This window comes from Netta rufina, assembly GCF_964035555.1.
Source record: "Netta rufina genome assembly, chromosome: 3".
Taxonomy (NCBI): Eukaryota; Metazoa; Chordata; class Aves; order Anseriformes; family Anatidae; genus Netta; species Netta rufina.
In genome coordinates this window covers 75,437,241-75,464,471 of record NC_140125.1, presented here as the reverse complement: position 1 = coordinate 75,464,471, position 27,231 = coordinate 75,437,241, and positions in this window count along the sequence as shown.

Genomic DNA, 27,231 nt, shown 5'->3' with positions numbered 1-27,231 from the left:
TTATATCAGCCCAGAGCATAAAATGTAAAACTAGATTATATCAGCCCATTTTGAGCAATGTATAAATATATGTAAAGCACATAATGATCCCCAAATTGGTAAAAATATAGCACATACTGCTTTGAGATAACATATTGGCACCTCTTGGAACTTCAGATGGAAGTATTAACACTTTTGTCATGTGCATATCACCTCCATGCATAATGAAATATCTATGCATTTTAAGTCTTTTTTCTTTTTTTTTTTTTCCTCTAACAGTACCGTATGTTTCTGTATGTGCATCCACAATAATAAAAAAAAATGGCATTTTCGAGAACATGCTTCTCCTTCTTTAATTTCAAGGAAATTGCTGTTGTTTTGTTTTGTGATTTTTTGTTTGTTTGTTTTTAACAGAAGCATTCTTATTTTTAAAGATAAAGTAACTGTTAATCAATGTAAAATTAAAGTGTTTATTTTTATTACACAAAGAAAAAGTGAAAAGATTCTTCTCACTTACCTATAAGTTCTCATGCTCCCATCCTTCCTTTTAGCAGGATGTCATTTCAAAAAACTGTCTCCTTTGTACATAGACCATCAAGTTGTTCCCAGTGTGCAGAAGCCCTGCAATAGCTCCCTAGAGAGATATTCTACCAAGTAGTGGAAGACTGCAGTAAATGTAATATGTTTGCCTCTGACAGTGCTGAATTTCCTCTGTCTTCATTGTAATATTTGGTCGGGGTAATGCATATTCACACCTCCCCAGTGAGTCCAGACACTTAAGGTAAAACCTACTGCTCTTATTTCCCATTCAATTTCCTACATTTGTCTATCAATAAGTGTCCTTGTGAAGTTTAATGTTCTTGCCATATTAATTTGTTCACCTATATTAGCTATATATAATATTTGACTCACCATGAAACATGAAACAAATCCAATTAGTTCCACCTTTGTTCCTAGACAGGTTATTAGCAATTCATCATTAGGATAAAGTAGGTTTCATAAACGGTATTTAGCTGTCCACAAGCAAAGACTGCATTGCAAGATCTTCTAATAGCTTGGCAAATGAACTGGGGTAAACTCTTGCCCCATTCCCTCATCAGGAAAGAAAAAGATTTAAGATGAAGTCCTTCAGAGACTCTTCTGAACTTTGGGGAAATAAAACCCTATGCATTTTTAATATCCATATTGCAATTGTGCCCCAGTAGAATAACTGGGTGGGATACACCTCACTTGACATTGGCTGAAGAAGAGCTAAATATCAAGTCTGAGTTAGATGGTTAATCATTAAAGCTCTCTCTCTCATCACAGAGAATAATAACAAGTGATTCCACTATCTATCTTAAAATAGTACCATTGGCAGAAATGAAAGGCCATTGGGAGGTACCTGTTTTTCTCCATTGACTGCAGAGAGAGCCTCTATAGCTAAACGCCTGGATTTATCTTCAAATTTTTGTTGTTTCATATAAATAAATATTTTTGTCAGTTCATGTTATGTATATTCATGTTAATATTCTTTGCTATTTAGCTTCTTTTACATAACAGAGTCAGTCATGATAGTAGAACTAAAGAAATGTCAGTAGTTAACACTCTTAAAAATTATTCTGGCCTGATCTGATTTTATTTCCTTTTTATTTATTTATTTATTTATTTTTATTTTAAGAACATGTTCTGTATGTAAACCTATGACTTGTTCTCTAAAAGACTCATTTTTTTTCTAGAATAAAACAAAATAAAATTTTGCACATTTCACTTTCATTTGCACTTTCATTTTGCACATTTCACTACATTTGCACTTTCTAAGGTCTGCCTACCTCATAAAGACAAATTGTTTGGGAATAGGAGGTGACTTCTATTTTGTAGATTGGCAATTATCTATTAATATCTTAATTTCATAAAACTGCAGACTAGCCTCCAATTGACCATGCAATTCATAAACTCAGATGAAGAGTTAGGTAACCAGATCAGCTACCACTCAAGAGAGAAAAAGCAGTCATCTGACCAATCTCTTAAATTCAACAATAGATAAATCGTAGAACTATAATTTTTGGATGTGGCTTTAAAATGAAACCCAGAATGTATGAGGGGGTGCTTTGCAGCCACAATAGCTACATTCCAGGCACTCTTTCTTTTGGACAACTTTGACATTTCCTTGAGTTTACAATAACCAATCTAACAAGCCTAGTTATCATATCATTAGAAAAACATCATACTGGGAAGTTCATTTTCTCAGATAGCTTAATTCAGCTCCCTTTAGTCGATGAAATTACTTTGTTGGTTTAAATGAAATTTGGATTATGTACTACATACAGAACACCTGTACAGAATTGCTTAAAAATTAATTTAATCTAGTGTACCATTTCAGACAAGAATAAATATATTGTTTTTAAGGAGAAGACTAAGAAACAAGACAAATACAGAATGATACTTTAATACAGAATGATACTTTAACATGTACCTTTGCTACTCTCAACAATTTGCATTTGTGAGACTGTGAGCTGCATGTTGTAATCACATCACTGTGTTTAATAGCTTTTGGAAGATCTTCCACTGAAAGTTTTCAATCTACCTTTGAATCCACTTATATTTTTGACATTCACCATGAGTTTCACAACTCAATTACGCTTTATTTGAAAAAGTACTTTCTTTTGTTTATTTTAAATCTCCTAATGATAATCTTATTTGGTTCTTCCTAGTGCTGAAAAATAATGGATAATCAGTCCATGTTCAGTATCTCCATGCAATTTGTGATTTTATAGACATAAATCATATTCTTTTCCATCTAACAATATTCCTTTTAAATCTGAAAAGTTCTAGTTTACTTAATTACCCCTCCTAGGGAGGTCATTGACCAACCTTATTGTTCTTCTTTGAAGAATTTTTAATTCTACTTTATCTCTTTTGAAGTAACATAAGCAGAACTATCTGCAGAATTCAGGATGTACGCATGCCAGGAATGCACACGGTAACATAATAATGTTTCATCTCTTTTTGTCCTTCTCTACCATTTCTGTGTTATTTTAACTACCCTGAGCACTAAGCTGACATTTTGCATAGGGGTATTTGTATTCATTTCTTCTGATGAGTGAAAGCTGATTTTCATGACTGTGTCTTAGTGTGCATGTATACTTAGGTTGTTACTACTAATACACACTAGTTTGACTTTTTGACAAAGTTTTGTCTGCCATATTATTTTCATGTCATTCAGTAACATGAGATTCCTTCTGTAATTCTTCTCAATCAGTTTTTGTTTGGAATAACATGAAAATTTTCTCATACCAACAGTATTAGTATTCAATCTCAGCTCAGTTTCCAGGTCAGTTTTGTCTATGTGAGATAACACATTACAGCAGAGACTTTTTTTTCTTGTATTCCCAGTTAGTAAATCAATGCAATGTTTCCTAAAAGAAAAATAAACTGCCATAGTGCAATTTACCATAAATCTAGCAATATGTATAATCAGAAAGATTACATAACTAATGGCTTGGGATTTTTCAGGCAGAATCAAAGGTGTATACCAATTACATAGCCAAAAGAGGATTCAAGGGAAAATCTATTTAGAAGTCATGCTACAGTTGATTGGAAAACGAAATGTATATTCAATATTTTCCTTGGCCTCTATTTTTGTTTATGTAGGCTATAAAAAAAAAAAAATATGTTCACATAACAGCTACAAGTAAGGATGTTGCCAAAAGTATGTTTCAGGTCAGTTTTTCACTCGTGATTGTCTGTTGAAATGTTTACAATCTTGAAGTACATACAGTGTGCAATTAATCTTTCCATTTACTTCACAAAGACTTTAACGTCAACTTAAGACTCGAAACTATCATCATTCAATTAAATAATGCACTTTTTTTTTTTAGTCGTGCTATACCTTTGAACAATGCTCATTTATTTTTGTCTCTTGTTTTGTGTGACAGTAACACTATCAAAGCTTATGCAGAAACAGTTTAAGAGTATTAAAAAGCAAAGTTTGTGTTCTTAACAAAAAAACAGTGTTTTTTATTTTATTTTATTTTATTTTATTTTATTTTATTTTATTTTATTTTATTTTATTTTATTTTATTTTATTTTATTTTATTTTATTATTTTATTTTATTTCAATGATAGATATATTGGTTGTAGGAATTATAAATTTATAAGAATTACATGGACACCTTGTCACCAGAAATATCTGCCTTGAAACACACAATATGTCTGCCCTATGAAATTATTTTCTTTATGAAATAATCACCTATTGTAAAACAAATATTCACACGTTGCAGTTCATACAAATATTTATTACAACCAGTGTAATTGGCAGAACTTATTAAAAGTCACCCACATAGTTATCATATACACACACCAATAATCTTAATATCTGCAGGCTTTACATGTTGCCCATTATTCTGTAATTACTATATTTTTTAGTTCCATTATGCTTAGTACTTAATGTTACACCAGATACAGTCACTGGAACCTGTTGAGTCAAGTAGAAAAAGATCTGTGTTTGTTTCTTTTAGGTCAGAATATCCAACAAAGTTCTGCATATCAAAGAAACTCAGAAGTGAGCTTGGAGGAACGATTATCACATTTATTATTGCATATGCTCACTGTGTATCACTAGATTACATATGACATCATATGAAATATGTGTGACCCTACCCATATCTCTCCATCACAAAACCTTTCTTACAGAAAACCTCCAGTTTCTGAGATGTTTTAATTGATGCCAAAGTATTGGTGCTATTGCAGAGGCACTGTGGACATCCTGGTACTGGAACTAGGAAGAATACTCAAGCTACGTGTATATGTTATCCAGGGGAAAACAGACTGTTTAATTATATTCTATGCCTATTCTTTGCAGTTGTCATATGTACTAAGTACAGTCAAATACACGATTATAGCTCATTAGTGATTAAATCTCTTCACTAGAAAGAACAAGAATTTTGATGTAGTCCTTGTGCTGAAGTTTTAGAGTGTGCCGCCGCACTTGTTTGTGGAAATGCATCCTCTGAAAAGAGGCCCTGTGTGAATTCCACCTCTTCAATCCTTCCTTTTTCCTGATACTACCTCTCTCGTCTCCTTTCCTGTTTAAACAAATGCCTCTCCTGTAACAGATCTACAACTGCTCATATGCATTGGCATACAACAGTATTAGTTTCAAATCAAAACTTGGATTACACAAGTATATTGTGTTTATCACAGAATCACAGAATCATAGAATTGTCCGGTTGGAAGAAACCTCAAGATCATCGAGTCCAACCTCTGACCTAACACTAACAAGTCCTCCACTAAACCATATTGCTAAGTTCAACATCTAAACGTCTTTTAAAGACCTTCAGGGATGGTAACCCCACCACTTCCCTGGGCAGCCCATCTGTGTATATCTGTTGGAACAGCTTGTTCTGGATGCCATCTCCAAGCAATTGGAAGAGAAGAAGGTTATGAGGAGGAATCAGCATAGATTCACCAAGGGGAAGTCGTGCTCGACCAACCTTGTTGCCTTCTATGATGGTATCACCAGCTGGGTAGATGAGGGGAAAGCAGTGGATGTCACCTACCTTGACTTTAGCAAGGCTTTTGATATTGTGTCCCGTGACATCCTACTAGAAAAATTGGTAAAGTGTGGGATAGATGAGTGGATGGCAAGGTGGGCTGAGAACTGGCTGACTGGCTGAGTTCAGAGGGTGGTGATCAGTGGAGCAGAGTCCGGCTGGAGACCTATGACTAGCGGTGTTCCCCAGGGGTCAGTGCTGGGTCCAGTCTTTTTCAACATCTTCATCAACCACCTTGATGAGGGAATAGTGTCTGCCCTCAGCAAGTATACTGATAACACAAAGCTAGGAGGAGTGGCTGACACGCCAGAAGGCTGTGCTGCCATTCAGTGAGACCAGACAGGTTGGAGAGATGGGCAGGAAGAAACCAAATGAGGTTTAACAAGAGCAAGTGTAGAGTCCTGCACCTGGGAAGGAACAACCCGAAGTATCAGTACAGGCTGGGGGATGACCTGCTGGAGAAGAGCTCTGACAAGAAGGACCTGGGGGTCCTGGTGGACGACAGGTTGACCATGAGCCAGCACTGTGCCCTCATGGCCAAGAGGAATCCTGACGTGCATTAAAAGGAGCGTGGCCAGCAGGTCAAGGGAGGTGATCCTCTCCCTCTACTCTGACCTGGTCAGGCCTCACCTGGAGTACTGTGTCCAGTTCTGGGCTCCCCGGTACAAAAAAAGACAGGGATCTCCTGGAAAGAGTCCAGCGGAGGGCCACAAAGATGATACGGGGCCTGGAGCATCTTCTTTATGAGGAAAGGAAGAGAGACCTGGGTCTGTTCAGCCTGGAGAAAAGAAGACTGAGAGGGGGTCTCATCAATGTTTATAAATACCTGAGGTGTGAGAGACAGGTGGATTTGACCAAACTCTTCAGTGGTTTGCAGTGACAGGACAAGGAGTAATGGTCACTAGATAGAGCACAGGAAGTTCTGCACAAACATGAGAAAGAATTTCTTCATGGTGAGGGTGACGGAGCACTGGAACAGGCTGCCCAGGGAGGTTGTGGAGTCTCCTTCTCTGGAGATATTTAAGACCTGTCTGGACACCTACCTGGACAGCCTGCTCTAAGGAACCTGCTTTGGCAGGGGGGTTGGACCCAATGATCTTTTGAGGTCCCTTCCAACCCCTTCAATTCTGTGATTCTGTGATATTTTCCTAAAAGGTACATGCACAGCCTGTAGTGTAGGCAAAAGAATTTTTCTGCATCTATAGAACTACCTAAGTAGTTCTTAATACAAACCCCATGGTAGCTCAAACAGTAATATAGGTATATAAAGGAAAACGGCATGTCAGTATAAGAAATAGTAGTCAAGGGAGGTCAGGTGAGGCTGAATCTTGTTGCCTGTGAAGGATGTCTCCATGATGCAGGACAAATTATGGAGCTGGATCTCCTGAGTTAAGGAGTTGTGGTATAAACAGTAGGAAAACTCAGTTCTGGGGCTTTCTAAAATATTTTAAAACACTGGATAAAGCTTTAGATATGAATATGAAATCACCAAGGGTTTTAAATAGAAAAAGTGAGATGTGAAGTAGCAGAAGTAGATCTAGCACACAACATGCATTACTCGATGAAAAAGCACAGATATATTAGGTGCCTCCCTACAGGGAGCTGTGACAACAACAAGCCCCTTGAAGTTAAAATGCTATCTAACAAGCTTTAATCAAAAGCCATGTGGACCTTTTGGATGCTCTCTTCCATCATTGCTGTGATTAACATCATCTGTTCTTTTTGGCAAGCAAATAAATAGATAACTAAAACATGCTCAGATGCTCTTGCCTGAAATGTGACAAATATGCTTTGCCAGCAGATGAGAAAACATCTCTTTCCCAAGGATGGACTAACCTCAAAAAGTTGTGAGGCTTTTCTTTTTTTAGTTTATGTATGCATGTGAAATTTAGGAGTATAAAAAATGATATATATATGAGCATGTCTCCTGAGCAAAAAACTATACCATACATGTCAGGCTATGTGAATTAGTAAATGAAATTTTTCACTTTATTTTTTTATTTTTTTATTTTTCCCCAAGGAAAATGTGTTTTACTTGCACATGCTTCCCATATTTGTCTAGAAGGCTATTAACTTGAATCCATTGACCAAACCTGGCAGAAGATAGAATTCTCTGCAATAGCTATTGTTTATGAAAATAAGCAATCAGGTAGAGAAGACCTTCCCAAGAAAAAAGAAAAAAAAAAGCTGAAATACAAGCTTACTCCTTTCAGGTAGCAGAGATTAGGTACTAGGAGAAGTCTGTCAGTTTACATTATTTAGGTACATTTAAAAGATTACAATGAATGACATGGCATGGCTCAAAAGTAGCTTACTGAAATGCAGTTCATCCAGTCTAACCCTTGTTTTTTAACTAGAGAGGATGTTTCACATGCAATAGCTTGCTCTGCCATTTTCTTCCTGAGCTCCTGTCCTGGCTTCCAGTTTCCCTCAGGGTCACTGCTCACACTGCAAGCCCTGGCAAACATGGTTGCCTCTTTAGTCAAGACCATGCTTTTACTGCATGTTTATGGCTTTTCCTATGGCTCCATTTCATCTCCTAATACTTCTCTCTCACCCGAATAAAACGTTTTGGTGAGTCTTCAACTTGCACCTAAAACAACAGTCTTACTTATCCACTTGAAATGCCTTTGAATGCCTTGTATGCTATGTGACTTCTTTATGATTACCTCTTAAGACATTTTTAGTTGAGCTAATTTATACCTTCCCTACCTCCAACTGACTTAAGTGGGGGTTTCGTGATGCTGCAGATGTTGATTCCTCTCTGGTAATTGTCATGGTTTTGGCTTGGATAGAGTTAGTTTTCTTCATAGAGACTTGTATGATGATGTATTTTGTGATGAAAATTGTGCTGATAACAGAGGGATGTTTCTGTTGCTGCAGAGCAGTGCTCACTCAGAGACAAGGCCTCTCCTGCTCCTGGTGCTGCCCGGCCAGCGAGGAGGTAGGGGTGCCCCAGGAGCTGGGAAGGGACACGGACAGAACAACTGGCCCAGGCTGCCCAAAGGGATGTCCCACACCATGTGGCAGTGTGCTCAGTGATAGCAGCTGGGGCAAAGGAGGAGAAAGGGGGAACGCAATCTCTGACTTCAGTGAGCACTCATACAGCAAGACTTACCCTTTGGAGAGTGATTTCTAGAGCACATTCTCTGTTGCTAATGAAATAGTCAATCATGTAACCAGTTCTATCAACCTGAGAGTGTAGCCATGTTGTTGGTAATTGCCATAGAAAAGAGATATGTGTCTTGAAATATCTGTCACTGAATGTTATGCAAGAACAAATTTATAGTTGTAAGATGACTGACTAACTTAGAAACTATTAATGGTGAAGGGACAACATTTTCTTCTAATGACAGGTATGTATGGGTGCTGCCTAATACAATAGAGCATATTAACAACATAATTAACAGAAAACACTTAATTACTCTGCTTTCACAGGTGTTTTTACAGATCCTTTAACAGCAAACCTTTCAGATATCCCTTCAGATAACCCTTACTCTTTTAGAATGCTTTTCCTTGGAAGTAAATCTTAAGATTATTTTCTGTCTCTGAGAGTGCATAGTGAGGGAAATGATTTTGCTAAGACATGAAGTCAGGCAAATACTCCAGTGCGAATAGAATGTGTTGGAGCAAAAGAAGAGGATTTCCCTCTGTAATGAGGGAAGGAACTCAGCTTCCTATATTGTGTTGAAGAGAAAAGTATTTATCTTTAACAATTTAACACAATTTTAAACAGAAAATTTAAATGCTTCCATGCGTTTTCCCAATTTTTTAGACCTTAATACAAGAAAATCAATTCATGGTTCAGAGGTTGGTGTGGTCTACGTATCTGGAGTTCTCCTCAGGATATCTGAAATCATTCTGAAACCTACTGAGTGGTTTGCAAACCTCTAATGATTTTCACTTTCGAGAAGTAAGTAATCATTCCCACTTCAATAAACTTGATAAATTGCATAGATTTAGAACAAAGACATGTTCTACTAGCAAAAGAGGCAATTCTTTAATGTTCTTTTGAATGTATCAGGAAGAGTCAACAATGAGACCATACTGCTTTATTCCCTACCCTTTTGCAGCTTCAAGTGCACAAATTTGATAGCAGATTGTATGAAATAACTCCTAGTCATATACTACACCCTGAAAATGGTAACACAATCAATTTTCATTTTACGAGCATCCTAGCACCCAATTCAGGTCCTATCCTTTCCATCTGTGCACACTTATTTGTCTCATACTCACTCTTTTACTCTCCTTTCTGGGTTCCATAATTATGCCCCTTTCTCTGTCCTCTCCATCGTAAATGCCTTGTACTTCCTTCTTTCTTTCCTTTTTTTTTTTTCCACTTTTTCATTCTTCAACATTGGTTCTCTTCTTATTTTCTGAAACAGATGAATTATTGACTATGAATTTTCCATGCCAAAAATGCAGCCTGAAAAAGCCACCACACATGGAAAATTCAAGCCTATGTCTTCAAAATCTTGGAAAGTTTGAAATCACTAAATGCATAATCTAGTGCTAAGAAATATCAAGATTATTTTTTACTAAGATCAGCCAAATTGACCTCACCTTTATTAAATCCTTTCTTGCTCCATAGAACAGGGCAGATGCCTAAATAGGAGGGTCGTGTTCATGTGCTTGAAATGTATATCTGTTGGACAGAAGACCAAGTAAAATCTACTCACTTCATTGTCTGACTAATGTCATGATTTCATTCAAAATAATGTCAGACTTCTGATGTTGAATTACTTTTATTCATATTGAGTTCAAAGGGGGCTAATGACTCTCAGACCTTTGCACAAGCAAGAATTAACAAATAAGTTGACCAGGCAGAGGTAGGACCTACAGGATAATTACCTCTAGACAAGGTGTCCAACTCTTTGGAGCAAGAATGAGTCCCTCAGGGCTAGCAACCTGGAAAGCAGCTGTCTTAGAAAGCAGGAAATGCCTTTGTAATCATAACTTCATTGTCAGACCAGTGATGGGGTTGGGGGAAGTTGTAGGTTTGCATGTTCTACAGTATTTGAAATTTCAAAAAAATTTTAGTGGTTTAAACCCCCAAATGGTCTGTCTTATCACTCATTTGTAAATGGCAATTTTAAACGAAGTTTCATACACTATTTAAGACCTTGTACATTTATTATTTCCTTAAGGCCTTTCTAATTTCAAGATGTATTTCTGTCTGCTAGAATTTTCTCAGGGTAGTTGTTTTGAAGATTTAGGTTAAAAATAACAAGTATTTCATACAAATAGTAAAATGTCAGCAATTGGTAGAGGAAATTCAGAAGATTCTTAAATGTTAAAGCAATGTGGAAGGCTGAAGCAGATTTTAATTTCCAAAGGCTTCAAAAGTGTATGTCCACACTCTGAGATACTGCATTGTATTACCATTAAAGGAGTGCTTTGTTAAGCAAGTGTTAATTTTTAAAACTTCCTTACAATGATAAGGTCACATGATAAGACCTTTTAATTTTCATATAAAATGTGTGTATGCAGTGCAGAAGGGGGCTCTTGCACATCCCTGCAGCACCAAGCAATGCAGAGTGGCTGTGACCATGCTGAACGGCACCTTGCCTGAAACAGTGCAAGTAACCACAGTTAAAGGTGTTTCTGCCCCGTGGTTTTTCACATCTAAGTCTGGTTGGGTATACAGTGAATTGCACGTGGGTTTGTTTGTTTTTCATGGAAAGTTTCATGCTGTATAAGCAGGACATCATTTACCTCAGTTAACAATAATGTAATAGATGAGGAATCTAGAAATATTGCTGTCTCATGTACTTTAAATCTAATTAAAAAAAAAAAAAAAAATAAAGGCAAAACTTTTCCTCTTTACCTTGATACAAGTGAGTGAAAGACCGCTGCTGCCCAACTTATTTGAAAACAAGAGGTGTGGTCAGCACCACTGTGGTCTCCACTGCCCCCCAAAAGGTGCAGTAAATCAACAACTCTGCAGATGTAAGGAGGAATCACTCATGAAAAGGGGAGCTTCCCAGCATGATTTTCTGCAGCTGCTTACCATGCTGGGGCTCTTCCTTCCTTCAAAAGCTTTTTATTTGGTCTATATATAGAAGAAATGCAGATGTCTGTTGTGAGGGGGTGGAAAGCACTGTGGAATAGTTGCTTTCCAAAGCTGAAGATGCTAAGTTGCTTGTAATAATGCACTTGATTCATCCCATACTTGGCAATGAATTCTAAGAAATGAATTCTAAGAAATGAATTCTTAAAGTCCTAGAGCAAAGGAGAGGCTGCATGCAGCAAGGTCAAAAGCATCTAGTGATTATCAGCCTGACAATATTAAGAAGCAAGTACATCTTATTTTACTCACTTTTGGAAAACCATTATGGGAAATGGTTATTCAAGACTAAGGGAATTCTAACCATTATTCCATTATCAAATTAGTGTCATGCAATGGGAAGAGGTTGTAAACTGGGGTATATTCTTCAATGTCATACCTGAATCCTGCTCTCACTACCATAGCTTATCTGGGTGAAACAAGCAGTGCCATTCCATGGATGCCCCCCAGACTTCTGCCTCTGGATTGAACAAAAAGCATGGACAAAAGAAAGATATGTCTCTTGGCTTTCTGTAAAACAGTTGTTGGTTTTCAAAATTTCTAGCTCTTAGAAGTTTTCCGTCTTGGGGATTGAGTTTGTTTTTTACAAAAACTGCACACTTTTTTCAGCTATTACCAGGGGGAACCTAAAATGACCTTGAAACAAAGGTTAGCAAAACATTGCTTCATTTCCCACTCACTCTTCTCCATATGTACCTGAATGTCTATTTGACTTACAATTAGATATTCTAAGATGCTTTTAAGGGTATGTCACCATTGGGAAACTTGCTATATTAACACCCACGATGACATGAGTACACAGCAGACTCTTAGCTCTCCATTCAGCTGTTTTATGCAAGGCAACTCGAGCTGAACAGAAATGCCTCACTAGCTTACTGGGAGAATCAGGCCCTTAATATTTTACCTAGAGTTTGTTGGAAATTTTTCATCTGAAAAGATTTCAATAAAAAAAAAAGGGGGGGGGGACATTACTGATGAAAATATTTGTGATTATAATCTACATTATGAACTGCCACTTGAAATAATTGTTTATTTGTTTTTGATGGTGTCTGTTCAGCTGGCTAGAGAAAAGTAAGTCAATTCCAGATTTTCTTTCCTTTTTTATTTTTTTTTATCATTCTTGTAGGGGAAAATGTTGATGTGGGAAAATGACAACAATGAGGAATAAAACAGAATTTTTCATAACACTGCTTGTTTAAAAAAATGTTCATTTCTCACTGTTTGAAATTTTAACAGCTCTATTTTTTATGTATACATGAAAAGAAGAGAATTGTTCCACTGACTTGTTCCTGTAAGCAGAAAAGTTTACCCATATGTCTTTCTTGCTTGTGGCTTTTAGCCATTTTCATCATATTTTGTCCATTTTCATTTATTCTCCACCCCTTTCACAGACCAGTGTCATTTGCAGCACACTTGCAGGTGCTGTTTATCACCGCTGTCCCCCTGGCTGCTACTCTGCTACCACGACTGCTTAATGCAGCATGCTGGCAGGAGTCCACCCAGAGCCCTCGCCAAGATTTCCCCACTCTCCCTTTTGGTATACAGATGGGTGCAAAATAAACTCAGCAAGAATTTGCATTCAGGCTTACATGATCATGGAGCTTAGGTGGACTGACCAAACCTAATGGCTAAGTTTTCACTTCTCTTTCAGTCACAGGTTAAAACATTTGCAATTTTATATATATATATATAAGACCTGCATACAATTAATGAAAGTCCATAGGAGCAGTTCAACTGTGCTGTTAGGCTCAGAGCATGAAAGATCATATATCACTGTAACCTACCTAACCTTCCCTGTACTAAATGACAAACTGCTGGAAATAGCCTTTGGGTCAGGTCTCACATTCACTAAAATACTTGTCCTTCAGCTGAGGACTCTGTTGAACTCATATATCACTCAGCATCTTAAATCACAGAGACTTGCATAAATGCTAAATACTAATTAAGATTAAAAAAATAGTGAAAGATATAGTCCATGAAGCAGGTCATATCAAGGCCTAATTATTTTTAGAATTTATCTTTTTTGGTGACCTTAGGATATAAGACGGCAATTTGTAGGAGTTTATGATGTTGCTACTGTACTTTATTCTGCAACTCAGATCACCTTTACAGCCCATTCAGGCTACACCTTCTGCTCGTCAAAAAAAAAAACAACAACAACAAAAAAAAATAGAGTTGTACACCTCAAGAAACAGCTCGTGGCAACATCTGAGTTAATGGGGGCTTGGCAGATGCTGAGAAACTTTTCAATTTTTCCTTAAATTATTTGATTAACGGCTCCCAACAAGCCATTCTTCAAAGGTTTTATTTCACACACAGGGCATCATTTGCTGGGAAAATGCTGTTTCTTGAAAGGTTTAAAGCACGGGTATAAAAATACATTTTGGAATAAAGCAGAAACTATCAGTGGTGCCTTATGCATTTAGGTGCACAGTGAAGTTGGCAATTATTACTTAAGCACCACTCCGTGCATGCTAAATGCTTTCTGAGCAGTGTTTCTGCCCTGAGGAACAAACATGCTGAAGAGACAAAAAGTCAGCAGGCAGTGAAAAAGGGAAGACAAGAGAAAATTTATGTATCAAATCAGTCAATTCCCTGCAAGTAGCATGGCAGAAGTGTTTTTGTTTTTTCTTCTTTTTTTTTTTTTTTCATGTGGCAGAAGGCAGGGAAGTAGCAGATCTGCTCAGGGAGGTCAGACAGTAAATATGGAGGTTTTTAGGTGATGGAGCAGCTGACAAACAGGCTGCTTTGATGTGAATTGAATTGCATCAGGGTTTTCAGAGCTGAATAATATGACTTTGTGTAGGGCACATGGTATAAATAATGAAAAAGAGAAGGAGAGCACGATACTGAGTCATGTTTTGAGATAAAATGCGAGTTACTGGCAGAGAGAAGCAGGCTCTATTCTGAGCACCACTGCAGAGAGGACTCAGACAAAAGAGTGGTGACAAGGAAGGGGAGAAGGAAATGCGTTGCAGTGGGTCAAGAGGAGTTGCATACACGGCAAGCTCTTCAGCATTTCAAAATGAACATTAGAAAGGTGAATATATTTGAAGATAACAATATAAATGAGTTTGTTCCTGTTTTCTGCCCATTTCTAGAAATCAGACACAAAGGGTGGCATGGCACTACTTCAACTTACTGTTTGTTGTATTCCCTTCTATACCTGGGTTTCTGGAAGGTCATTGTTATTCCTAGCCTTGGAGTCTAATTCAGCATCTCCTGATGCAGAGGTGCATTCCCCTCTAGACCACACACTATTGTGTGTGCAGTGCTGTTATAGTCCACAGTTGGGTAGTCCCTAGGAAGCTATTACCAGCCAGTGGAATATAGAGAAATTCCAAACTGTTTTGAATTACACCCCAGATGTGACTAACGCCAGAACACAGTGCAAACTGAGCTTCTGTGAACTGCAGGGCAATGTCATGCAAGGCAAAGATGGAAAGAGTCACAGCTAATTATTGTTTAAAATGTCACAATGTATGTGAAGTTTTTAAAATCCCAGTTAAAAATTATTCAGGCAGAATTGTGATTCCTGGGTGTTTGATATGTCTTCTGATTAGTCTTTGTTGGAATTATCTGTACTGCAGAATAATTATCTTTACACATTTCCTTGTATTAGCATTGTAACATAATCACATTTATATAGCTTTCTGTCTGACTTTTTTAATTGGTTCTTTAATAGCCTCAGTGTAAAAACAGCAACCTGAAGTGATTAGTCATTCATTTTCCCTGTCTCTGAGTCAAAAGAAAAAAGATGAGCTAATCAAATCCATACCACCATGCAGTCTTTTCCAGGAGTAGCTATAAGTGACAGAAGTTGCTTTTACAGTGCAGAAAATCACTTCACTTCTTTCCCCAAATGGCTGCACAAAATTCAGTGTGGAGTTCATGCAATAACTTCCTTGAAATTGCTGTGGGTTTATTTACATCAGAGAGAGAATTCATGTTTTTTTGTAACATAGAGTCTTATTTAACTAAAAGGAGAACCATTTTTCTTTTATGTCCAGTACTATCTTATTGACAGGAGGTCTTTTTCACTAGATTAATAAATGTTAGAAGGTAAAATATGGTACTAGTCAAACAACATAAACGATAATAATACATAAAGCATTTGTAATGTGCAGCTAATTACCCTGGCTTATATTATGAAGTGAGATGAACCAGCAACATCTTGTGAAGTTAAATACATTATGGCTAAACATCTAGCCATGTATCTTGGGACAGAAAAATGATACTATATGTAAAATTTATTGTTTTATATTCTTAATTTAATATACAATTTGTTACATGTGTATAATATGTATTTTGAGTATTTTATATATGACAATGTTTCTCCTTTTATATAAATTATGTGCCATTTGAATGTATCATATAAAAACATTAGTTAAAGGTATAGATGACCACTATTAGAGGCTCATATTATTGAAGGTATGATGTCAATATTTAATTTACTAGTGCAGATGTAGCCAGTGCACTCAGTACAAGAGACCTCTTTATGTTAATCATTGTAGATAGCTAGAGAAAGTCCCTAACCTGAGCAGTTCAAATCTAATTTGATGAGATGAAGAAAGGAAATATTTTAAGATATGGTGCTGAGGCACAGATAGACTTAGTCACTTCCCCAATAAGCTGATAAATAATTAGGTAAAAGGGGAAACTGGACTTGGATGTCCTGATTCTTAATAAAGTATCTTAAATGCAATGACTGTCATTCCCTGCTAATGTCCATTGTATTCTGTTATTCTTCTTTTCATCTTATTTTACACAGTGTTATACTTTTTTTTTTCTTTTTTTTTTCTTTTTTTTTTTCTTCTTTTTTTTTTCTTTTTTTTTCAGCCAGATTATATAGTGGTTAAAGATAATACTTGTGCCAAAAGATAAAACTTCCATCAACAAGCTGATGATGTCAGATGCTGTTATCAATTTATTTATTTAAAACTGCATATCTGTCAACAGAAAACCACAAGGGAACTTATATTTGCCCGAGTCATCTCCAAAAGATTTAACAACTAAGCCACAGGTATCAAGCTGGACTGATGCAAATGCTCAAGAACTGTTGCTCAGTATCTCTATGGCCCCAGTGCTTTGCAGCTTTTTCTTTCATGGGATCCCTCCCAATGGTCAGCTCCACCTTCCCTGCCCAGTTGCTCTCTGGGATGTGAACTGGTGAAGTATCCTCCAGTGCCAGAATTGAGGAAGAGGCTTCATGGTCTCCTCTTTTGCCCACAACACCATGTCAAGCCTTTCACATCCACAACCTTTTGAATAGCCTTCTGACATAAGATTTACTTGGATTCAGTGAGGTCAGACAGAATATCTAGTGAGGCCTCAAAAATCATGATATTGCTAAAATCTATTTTAAAAGATTGTCTTTCAACATTGAGCTTTACTTTTGGAGAATAATTCAAAAATGTTTGCAAGCTATTCTCCCCAGCTATTAAATCTGGTTTGTCAGTTACTGATATGTTGAGTGAGTTTATTTTATTCTGTTTCTCCAGTTTAATCACATGCATATAGGAAATGAGGCTTCATTTTAAATAAAAGCAATTATAATAAATCACTGAGTGTTATCAGATGTTTTATAAAAAGTTGAAAGTGCACTACAGAATGTAAAAACATCCCTTACTGAGGGCAACAGAAATATCACCCTTATAAGGGCAACAAGCATGGTTCGAAGGGAGTTGTCACCTTTACTTCAGAATATTTTTTATTTTTTTTCTGTAGAATTTATAAAAGAAAGACATTATTTCTGAGCTATGTTTTATCCAAATACCATTAATCTGTTCTATCCAAATGGTCACAATATTAACAGATCATAACAAGGTTTATATATCCTGTTATCAAAACATCATATTTTCTTCCTTGACTGGACGTCTTTTGTCATTTCAGCTAGTTTGGCATTTTTTAAAGCTAGAGAATACAGTATGTAAATTTCTCACTGTGATTTAGATGTCCAATTAGTGTAAGCACAAGTCATGTCAGGAAGTACAGCAGAAAATAAATACAAGGAGGTGGCAGAAAAAAAAGAGTGGGCAATAAGTGTGAACTTGAAAACTGAAAGGAGAAAAAAGAATACCTACCTTGCCATTGAGTTAACAGAAGCCAAAACTCCACTACATTTTTTCTAGTAAGATGTACATATTTTTTAAGACATTTTAAATGACATAAGAGATAAAGAAAATATCACAGCTTGAAATCTTTCAACATGGCTTCAGCAGAGTTAGTCATTTTAAATATAAGAGCCTTTTTCCAGTGTTCCTAGGTACATGCGAAAAATATTATTTATCCAAATTAGGTGATAACATTGTATTGGATCTTGTTATGATATAGGGATGAGGTATCTCCAGAACTAAATAGAAACAGATATAATTTTCTAAGCAAATATTTTAAAATATATACAGACCTTTCCTTACATATGTCTGTGTATATATATGTACATATATATGTATATAATTGTATATATTAAGTCCTTTGTTACCTTCCTACTTTTCACGGAGGAAAAACTCTAGGAATTTGAACCACTACAAATCCCTAATCTAACTCTCCACTACACTTATATATTATTTTTTTTCTTTCCCTGCTAGGAAACAACTGTCTTCTGAAAATTACAATCTGTGAACTACATTCTGTACTTGCGCACATGTGTTTCTCTATTCTGATCGCCTTGAAGATGGGCTATAAAGGCAAGCATCACAGGGGGACTCACTGAGGTGCTGTCTGTAGTGAGACATCTAGTCTGTAGGGACTACATCTGTTATCACAGAGAGGGACAGAACAATAATAAACACACAAAGAGGAGCATTAGAAACTGGATATCTGAATTGTCTACCGTAAATTTCCAAAATTCTCATTCCTTTTGCAATTTCAAGAGTAGGATGAAACAGAAATGGAAGACACTATTGTAAAGAAACATCATGGTAAGTCTGTTTGAAGGAGTAGTTTTTCCTGCAAGAAGCAAAAGAAAGTATTATCCTTGTGTACTGAGGGAAAAGCAAAGTATGAAACTACAGCCCCCCAGGGTGCTGTCAGAGGAGCTCCTTCTGCTGGTCCAAAGTGCACATACTCTACTCTTGATAAAAGCTGTAGAGAGCAATGATGCGGCTGTAACAGTGTCAGCAGCTCGGCAGATCTGCAGCTGGTGTGCTTCTGAATGGCAGCACAAGCTGCCTCCGTTTAGCAGCTTCTGCAGCATTTTACCCTAACAGCCCCACTTGCCTCACTGTTCCACACATATCTGGTAGTTTTGCAGCTTCAAAATAATGAGTTCATTTTGCATATTTTAATACCAATATGAACGAAATGGCTCCTCATTTACATCTTTCTACCATGTCTTGTATGTTTTCTAAAACCAGGTTATATTAATACAGCTATATAATAATAAACCAAAATAATCATAATATTAAAAATTTAATCTTCCTTCTTCAGAAATAGGTGGGTAAATCTTCTGTCAAGAACTCTTTAAAATTGAAATGGACATTTCATCAAAAAATGATTGTTAGGAGAAAGCCTTCATGGGAAATATAAAATTAAACTAAAATGTCACTTTAATCTATTCTTTCTAGAGAAGAGCTCAATAATTGAACTAAAAGTATCCCTGCCTTTCACAAACTTATTTCCTATGTAAACATATTTGATGATTCTCAACCAATTTGCTTCTAGGTCTGGCAAACACAGGAGATTTTTTATTTTGTGGAACTGTAATACTGCAAAACTGCAAACTTTTTTTCTTTGAAGGGATCTGTTTCATGTTTATTTATGCTTACCTGATACATATAAATAACTGATGCCCATTCACCAAGCCACCATCTGTGTACAAGTTAGTGGTAGGCAAAAAAAATATGAACCTTTCAATAAATCAATGCCAAAAAATAGTAGTACAAAGTATTGTAGTACTTGATATATTTAGTATAATTCCTTCAGGCAAGAAATGAGCAGAGAGCTGGATGGAAATTTCATTTCTTTTTCTCTCGCTCACCTTCCTCACCCTCTAGATTATCTGATCTCAGTAGAGGTCCAAGATCTCAGTGAAGGACTCAGACTGTTTGTTGGATGGTCATTGGGAGGTCTTTAGCATAATATGATCATGTGAATATTTATCTCCAGCATATGGTCTTTCTTATCTCTGTAGTCCTCTTCTTTCCCACAGCCTGTTTACCCCTAGTATTCCCAGTCCAAGAGCAACTTTATTTGACAAAGAAAAGAAAGCTTCAGGCTGCACCTACACCACTAAGTGCACAGACTGCACCTACATCACTAAGTGCCAGGACAGGGGCTCAAGCACTATCCTTCAGTTGTTCACTAATTGCTTGTGTGCTTTCCGACATCCACTTGGGTTCTTGCCAAGTAACACTCTCTAAGCCAGTGCCCCAGCACCATTCCAGCTATTCCCAATAAGAAAAAATAGTCACCTCTTTTTAAAAAGTATTTAGCTGTATGGGTGAAAACTACTTCCAAGATCACAGACTGCTTTATTTATTAGTCCAAATGCAGTGGTGGGTGCCACTCAATGGTAATAACATTTTGTGACTTCAACATCTTTTGTCACCATGTAAATACAGCTCTGTAGAACTACTAGTGTGTGGAATATCTCTCTATAGCTTGAAGGAGTTGTGCATCCAGCCATGTGTGTGACTGGTATGAATATGCTAGAATAAATACTCATGTTATGACATGTAAGCCTATATTCCTTATAGTGGACAATCCATCTCTCTAACACTATGTCTCTAGAGAACTATCTTAAAAGTTTTTTTGTGCAGTATAAAAATGCAATATTGTACTCTCTAATTCTTAGGTCTGCTTGTGGCAGGAAAATTGTTCTCTTAATCTCTCACTCCTGAGAAGCATAACGAAAATAAAGGCATCGTTATTAGTGCCTGGACTCTGAAGAGATGTCATTACATTTTTGTCACTATTCTACAGAGAGCTCTTAACAACTTCAGATTTTTAATTGCTCTGAACCAATGCAGAGTTCAGTTAATTGTGTGTCTTTTTAAGACTCCCTTCCTGCATAAAAGTAGGCTAAAATATCACCTTAATATCTTCACCCTAAACAAGTTTTCATTGCTGGGTAGCCATGTCTGCTATCCTTACTTTGCTTTGTAAGTTTTACCCAAGCTAAAAGAACATAGTTATCTCATCAAATGTAGGATATGCAATGTTCATCTGTACCTTTGCACCTACTTGTCTATTTCTATACCTATTGATAATACTCGTATAGACCTGCTTCCCATCATGTGTCTGGATGAGGGTAATAAAAATAAACAGATGGGTTCTTGTCTGGGTTATCCAAAGCAGATCTCTCCTGTCCACTTCTTCCACACATAACGCAGCAACATCTCAATGGAGGGCCATGCTGCTGACAAGTCAAAAAGAGGGATACTGCTCCTGTGAGCATGCAGGCCTTGTTGAGTAGCAAAGTATGGCCCTGCAGAGAAGGACTCAGGGGTTCTGGCAGTTTAAAAGCTCAACATGAGGTGGCAGTGCTCACTTGCAGCCCAGAAGGCCAAGTGCATTCTGGGCTGCATCAAAAGTATGGCCTGCAGGTGGAGGGAGGGAATTGTCCCTCTCTGCTCTGCCCTTGTGAGATCCCACTTGGAGTACTGCATCCACTTCTGGGTCACCCAGCACAAGAAGGATGTGGAGTTGTTTGAATGAGTCCAGAGGGGGACCACAAAGATGATCAAGGGGCTGTAGTATCCTTGCTATGAAGACAGGCTGAGAAAGCTGGGGCTGTTCAGCTTGGAGAAGAAACGTCTCCAAGGTGACCTCATTGTGGCTTTTCAGTACTTAAAGGGGACTTATAAAAGAGATGGAGATTGACTCTGCTCAAAGAGATAACGGCAGGATAAAGGGGAATGGTTTTAAACTAAAAGAAAGGAAATTTAGATTAGAGATTAAGAGGAAATTTTTCACTCAGAGGGAGGTGAGGCACTGGAACAGGTTACCCAGAGAAGCTGTGGATGCCCCAACCCTGGAGGCATTCAAGACCAGGTTGGATGAGACCCTGAGTAACCTGATCTAGTGGGTGATATCCCTGCCTATGGCAAGAGGGTGATTTTTGGTGATTTTTGGGATACCTTCCAGACTGAGCCATTCTATGATTCTATGGCAGCTTTTCTCCTGCTCCAGGACTCAATATGTCACACACAGCTTATCACTAGTAGATAGATGTGATCACAGAGCATGGAAGGGGCTGTGGCACAGTTCTATGAACAGGTGATGTGCCAGCCTGGCTGGAGTGGAACAAGGGACAGCAGTCAGTGATAGACACCTGATGCTAATACAACTGCCAAATGTCCAAGATTGCCTATGCCTCAAACTCAAGTTTAAATCAAAAGCTCTCACAAAAGCCTTCTCTTTCTGAAACTTTCTGATGCCTAACTTTCTATCCTAGCTTTCAATGACTAAATTTCTATCCTAACTAGAGCCCATGGCTTTGAACAAAATAAACCTTTTTGTAACACCAAAGTTAATCAACTGCAAAATTTTGAAAGTTGAGATTTCTTTAACAATGGTAAACAAATGAAAAAGAGGATGCTCCCCAAATACTTTTCCTTTAGATGTATCTTGACTATCATTGGATTCTGTGGTCTCAGGGCTGGAATTATTTTTTTTCTGACCTTTAAAGCCAAACCAGAGAAGTCATCAGCAGGACTTTGTCTTGGGTTTTCTGACATTTCCATAGAGGCCAGAAATGTTCAGCTCTGCAGAGGTTTCTGTTCAGTCCACATTCATGTCTGTACAGGGATCATAATGGTTGAAATGGACTTTTTTTTTTTTTTCCAATTGCATTTCAGTGTAAATGAAAACACCTGATCTGATTAATAACAATGGTGTTGCAAGCCCCAGCTGACTCAGTAATAAATAATTAGTCAGTGAAGCTCGTTGTCAAAAGAAATGTTTGAGAACATGTAATGAATAGGATTAAGTGTTTTTTACATAAGAATTTTAAAGCATTCTAGTCTGGAAGTGTCATGTATTGAGCATAAAACAAACAAACAACCAAGAGGATTAAGAGCTAATTTACCCATCAGAAAGGTTCTTCCAAAATAGTACTCTTTGTTTTTATTGTCTTGCTTCTTGTTTGTTTTATACCATTCATTTCCAGGGACAGGGAGAAGAAGTAGAAAGAAAAAATCTAGCAGGCTTTGGACTCCATTGGAAACTGCTATGAATAGTTTGGCACTGATTCTCTCAGTGTTAGCAGAAATAACAGTCCTGAAAACAAGGGTCTGACCCTGCCTGCCTGGAGGCAGAAAAGCCAGTGTTGAGTTAAGCATGATCTGTGAAGGGACAGTAGCATCAGGCAGCAGGATATACCCAAGGCAGGTTTTACAGTCTTTAATCTTTCATTTCAGGAAATGTGATTTGAAAGAATGGGACAGCCTATAATGGGGTACTGCACTGGAAATTAGCCTAAGTACTACCTTGTGTCTGGTCATTTGCAAATATTTTTTGGGTAGTGGTTTATACTGAATGGCAACTTATTCCGAGAATTATGCCACACACAAAAATCATCCGCCTCTGTGAACAATCATAAGGCATAATAAAATAAAATAAAATAAAATAAAATAAAATAAAATAAAATAAAATAAAATAAAATAAAATAAAATAAAATAAAATAAAAATTAATTCTTGAATCCTATAAGTTAATCCTGGAATTGTAACCCAAAGAGAAAATTTCTTCTGCGGATTGTGTGCCAGGCCTTTTCTGAATGATTATCACAGATGGTGAAAAAGTCCCATGGCCTTATCCTCATGTTATTTTTCATTCCAAATGCAGTCCTCTGTGAAATACCAGCCTGACTGCATATGTTTGAACTCTGACTGTCCACTTAAACGTATGTTGCACTTCAGTGGTATGGTCGCCAGAAAAGAATGTTAGGCTCTATTTCAGATTTAGAGCAATTTAGCCTCACCCCACTGCCATTGAAACTTTGCCTAGTATTACCTCTGTTAGATTACACTTCTGAACTAGGATAGACAGAGTTAAAATAGTCCATCATGTTGAGCTTAATGCAATAGAGCTGGAAGCTTCCAGAAGACAGCTCCAGTCTCACCCTGTCCTCTATACACAGCTCCAAGTGCCCATCATCTCATTCAGCTCTCCCCTGAGCAATTCGTTTCTGTCCTGGGAAAAGTTCTTCAATACTAGTCTATTTCTCAGTAATTAAGGAGTAAAATTTAATTTAATTTTAACTGACAAGAACGTAAAATTTAAATTTACTTTGATGATCTTGTATGTTACAATTTATTCTATCAACAGATATATAATGCTCATTTGATATTTTATATAACATGTATTCAGAAAGAATTTTGTAAGTACATAACACCAGAGATGTATAAAAACAATCACAGGATCTGTAAGTATTCTTATAATAGATGTGAAATTTTATTTCTGCTATAAATTTGACATAAAAGTGCTTCTCATACTTTGTGTCTAAGTAGTCGGTGAATTTCAGAAGGTGTGGGGAGGAAGCTGAGCAAAGGCATTGCAATCGTTGTGGTGTGCTCACTGTTTGTCACCTGATAGGGAAAGAACTGGGCTGCTGAGGAGTGCTCGGCTCCCAACCTCCCACTGCTGCTGCCCTGTAGCACAGTGTTGATCGCTGTATTGTGCACTGTCTGCATTTCTAACTGTTATGTGATAGCCAGTCCCACTAAACAGGGGTAATTTGCCTCAACCCCTCTTGGTGAAACATTGTAAAACAGCTGGAGTGTTCTTATGGACTTGTCATTTAATGGGCTTTCTGGTGAGTAGCAGTACAAGCCTTATGCGTCTGGTACTAGTACATGGTGTACAAGTCATATCGAAACAGATCTGTTCCACAGGAAATGTGCCTTTATGCTTCCTAATTAAGCAATTAATATGAGTTTTTCCTACTATTTTGTAAATGTCAGAGGACAAAGTTGAGAACAATTGCATGTTGTTATTTGTATTAAGAACTGAGGGCAAAAGAATAGTGAAAAACTGATGGTATGCAGAGCTGAATTCCAGATTAATGTTCAGTTATATTTTAATTGGACAGTTATTTTTATTTGTTTTTCTTCACTGTTTTGATATAATATGTTTTTAACATCCCCCTCCCAACCAAATAAGAATACAGACTTAAAGAAAGCCTTTGTTATCTTCTCTCTGTGAGTGTCCTTGAAAGTCCTTCTTTATTCTTATTACGAGTCTGTTCTTTTCCACTGGGAAACACATGTTGTCCTGTAACTTTAAACTCCTAAGAGACTAATGTCAAGAAAACTTAGATTGTCAAATAAAAACTGATTTGCATGGTCCAAGACTGACAGCCGCTTCATAATTTGTGCCAGTCAATGGAAATTTTGAAAAATTCACAACCAAAAAAATCTGTCTCAAGGAAAATATTCTCAATGTGTTCTATTCAAATTATACTAATTCTATCCTTTCAATAAGCTTTGGTTCATTCACAAAAGAAAACATATATATATATATATATATATATATATATATAGTTTGCTTAATAAGGTGATAAGAAGCTCATTCAGTATGAACACATATTAATTTATTATACATTATTTTATTACTACATATATCTATGCATGTACATAATTAGGGAGAAAAAGAAAAGAAGACAAAGGGTCAGCATTGTGCTAGGTGTTACATTAGTTCTGCACTACTACATCGCCAAGAAAGCAATGAAATCAGTCAATGAGCAAATTTATACAAGTGGGAATTCTCTTGTTGTGCATGTTTAAAATGTTCCATTTAAAAAAAAAAAAAAAAAAAAAAAAAAAAAGGTCATGATTGCCCAGTTTATGGCATGTTGTACCTCCCACAGAGTACAAAGCAGCAAAAAACATTTCTAAGTTATTACATGCAATAAATGTACCCTCTAGGCTGTTTTTTGGAGTGTTATATGCACTTGTTTAGCATGGAAAATTCTGTGGAGGCTTCCTGAGCTAGAAATACTCTGAGCTGATGTGCTGAGACTTCAGGAAAACGTGATTATGTTATATCTCTGTGCATCTGTACTCCTAGTCTATCTTCAAAATCTGATGTATATTAAAGACGTGGTTTTAGAAGGCCCACTGTATGCAAGTGGCTATGAAATATTAATGGTAGCTTAGGCAAACTGGCACTTGTTAAGCATATGGGTAGTATTATTAGCATGACATATGCCTGGCATTTGAGTAACAGTCATCAGTCTGGCTGAAACAGAAGGTGTCTGCTTCATGGGTCAGTTCTCTGCTGAAATCTGGACAGTTGAATTGAAACTAAGTAGTATTTGAACCCAGCTCAATTTAGAGAAACTATCTGGTCTCTTCATCTCCCATGCAGAACTGATCTTGAAGTTGCAGCTGATTGAGGAGACTTATTCAAGGAAAACAACTAAGATGATATAGACGCCTTCATCATGCAAATAACAAACATGTAATAGCAGCGCATCTGCAGCATGATAAAGCGCCCAGAGTTTCAGTGGCAGCAGCTCCACAGGCTGTGTAATGTGTATTTTGAAACTAAATCTTTCTTCCTCCTATTGACTTCTTGCCCTCTGGTACATCGAGTTGGCTGCTTGAGATGCTTTCACTAAGTACAAAGTCAATTGACTGTAAGTGGTGATGAAGAAAACATTGTGTGATTAATATTACAGTTCAAGCTCTTCTGATCAGTCACAGAAAGAGCAGTCAAATAAACTCAACTTCATTTTGAAGAACCACACTGTGTTAATGGCAGAGAGCCTGCCTTGAGCCCAAAGGGAAAAACAAGCCACTTGAGGCAAATCTCTCTTCTTTTACATAGAACAAACTAGTTGAGCAGTGTTAAAAGCTGCTTATTGATTTGTGCCCAGACTGAAAGCCATGCAGGGATGTAAATGAAAATGTGTCAAGAGTCAATATTGATTTTTTTTTTCTGTTTCTTCTTCTCTCTCTCTCTCTCTTTTTTTTTTTTTTTTTTTAACAAGACCACCCCCCACCCCCTGGGAAATACTGTTAGCTATACTTCTAAGCTTGCCAGTGAGTGAAGTAAGACCCCTTTCCACAAGACTACATATGTCCAGACATCAAACTTCCTTCTTTTACTGAGGTAGTATGGACACCATGCTGCGAGCAGCAATGTTGACAAAATTTATTTTTTGAGAAAATAGATAGGTGAGGAAAAATAAATGACAAAGAGAATAAATCAAATGTTAGAGAGGACAAATTTTCCAGACCAAGCTTGTAGTCTAATACTTGCAGAGCAAACCCAAATAAAAAAAAAAAAAAAAAAAAAAGTAGTTTGCAATAAAAATGTGTATTGATATAAATTGCACTCAACAAGAACCAAGGACAGAAAAAAGGCAGAAAGGGAATCCTGCTATCCCTGGGGAGGCATGCACTCAGATGGAGTAGACACAGAATGAATTTCCCTTTGGAAAGTTGGAGTCTACAGCAAGAGACCCTACAAGATCCTTTCTGTTGGGTGAATGCTAACAGAAGAGAAAGGGGTGATCCTGGAGATGTAATCCAAATATACTATTTGTTGAGTTTGCATCATCCTCAGCTAGGGATATACAAAATAGTTTAGGAAAATACAGATAACAGTTACCTCCTCTCCTCTCCTCTCCTCTCCTCTCCTTTACCCCACCCCCTTTTTTTTTTTCTTTTCTGTAAAGAATCAAATACAAACTGCAATTGTCACTA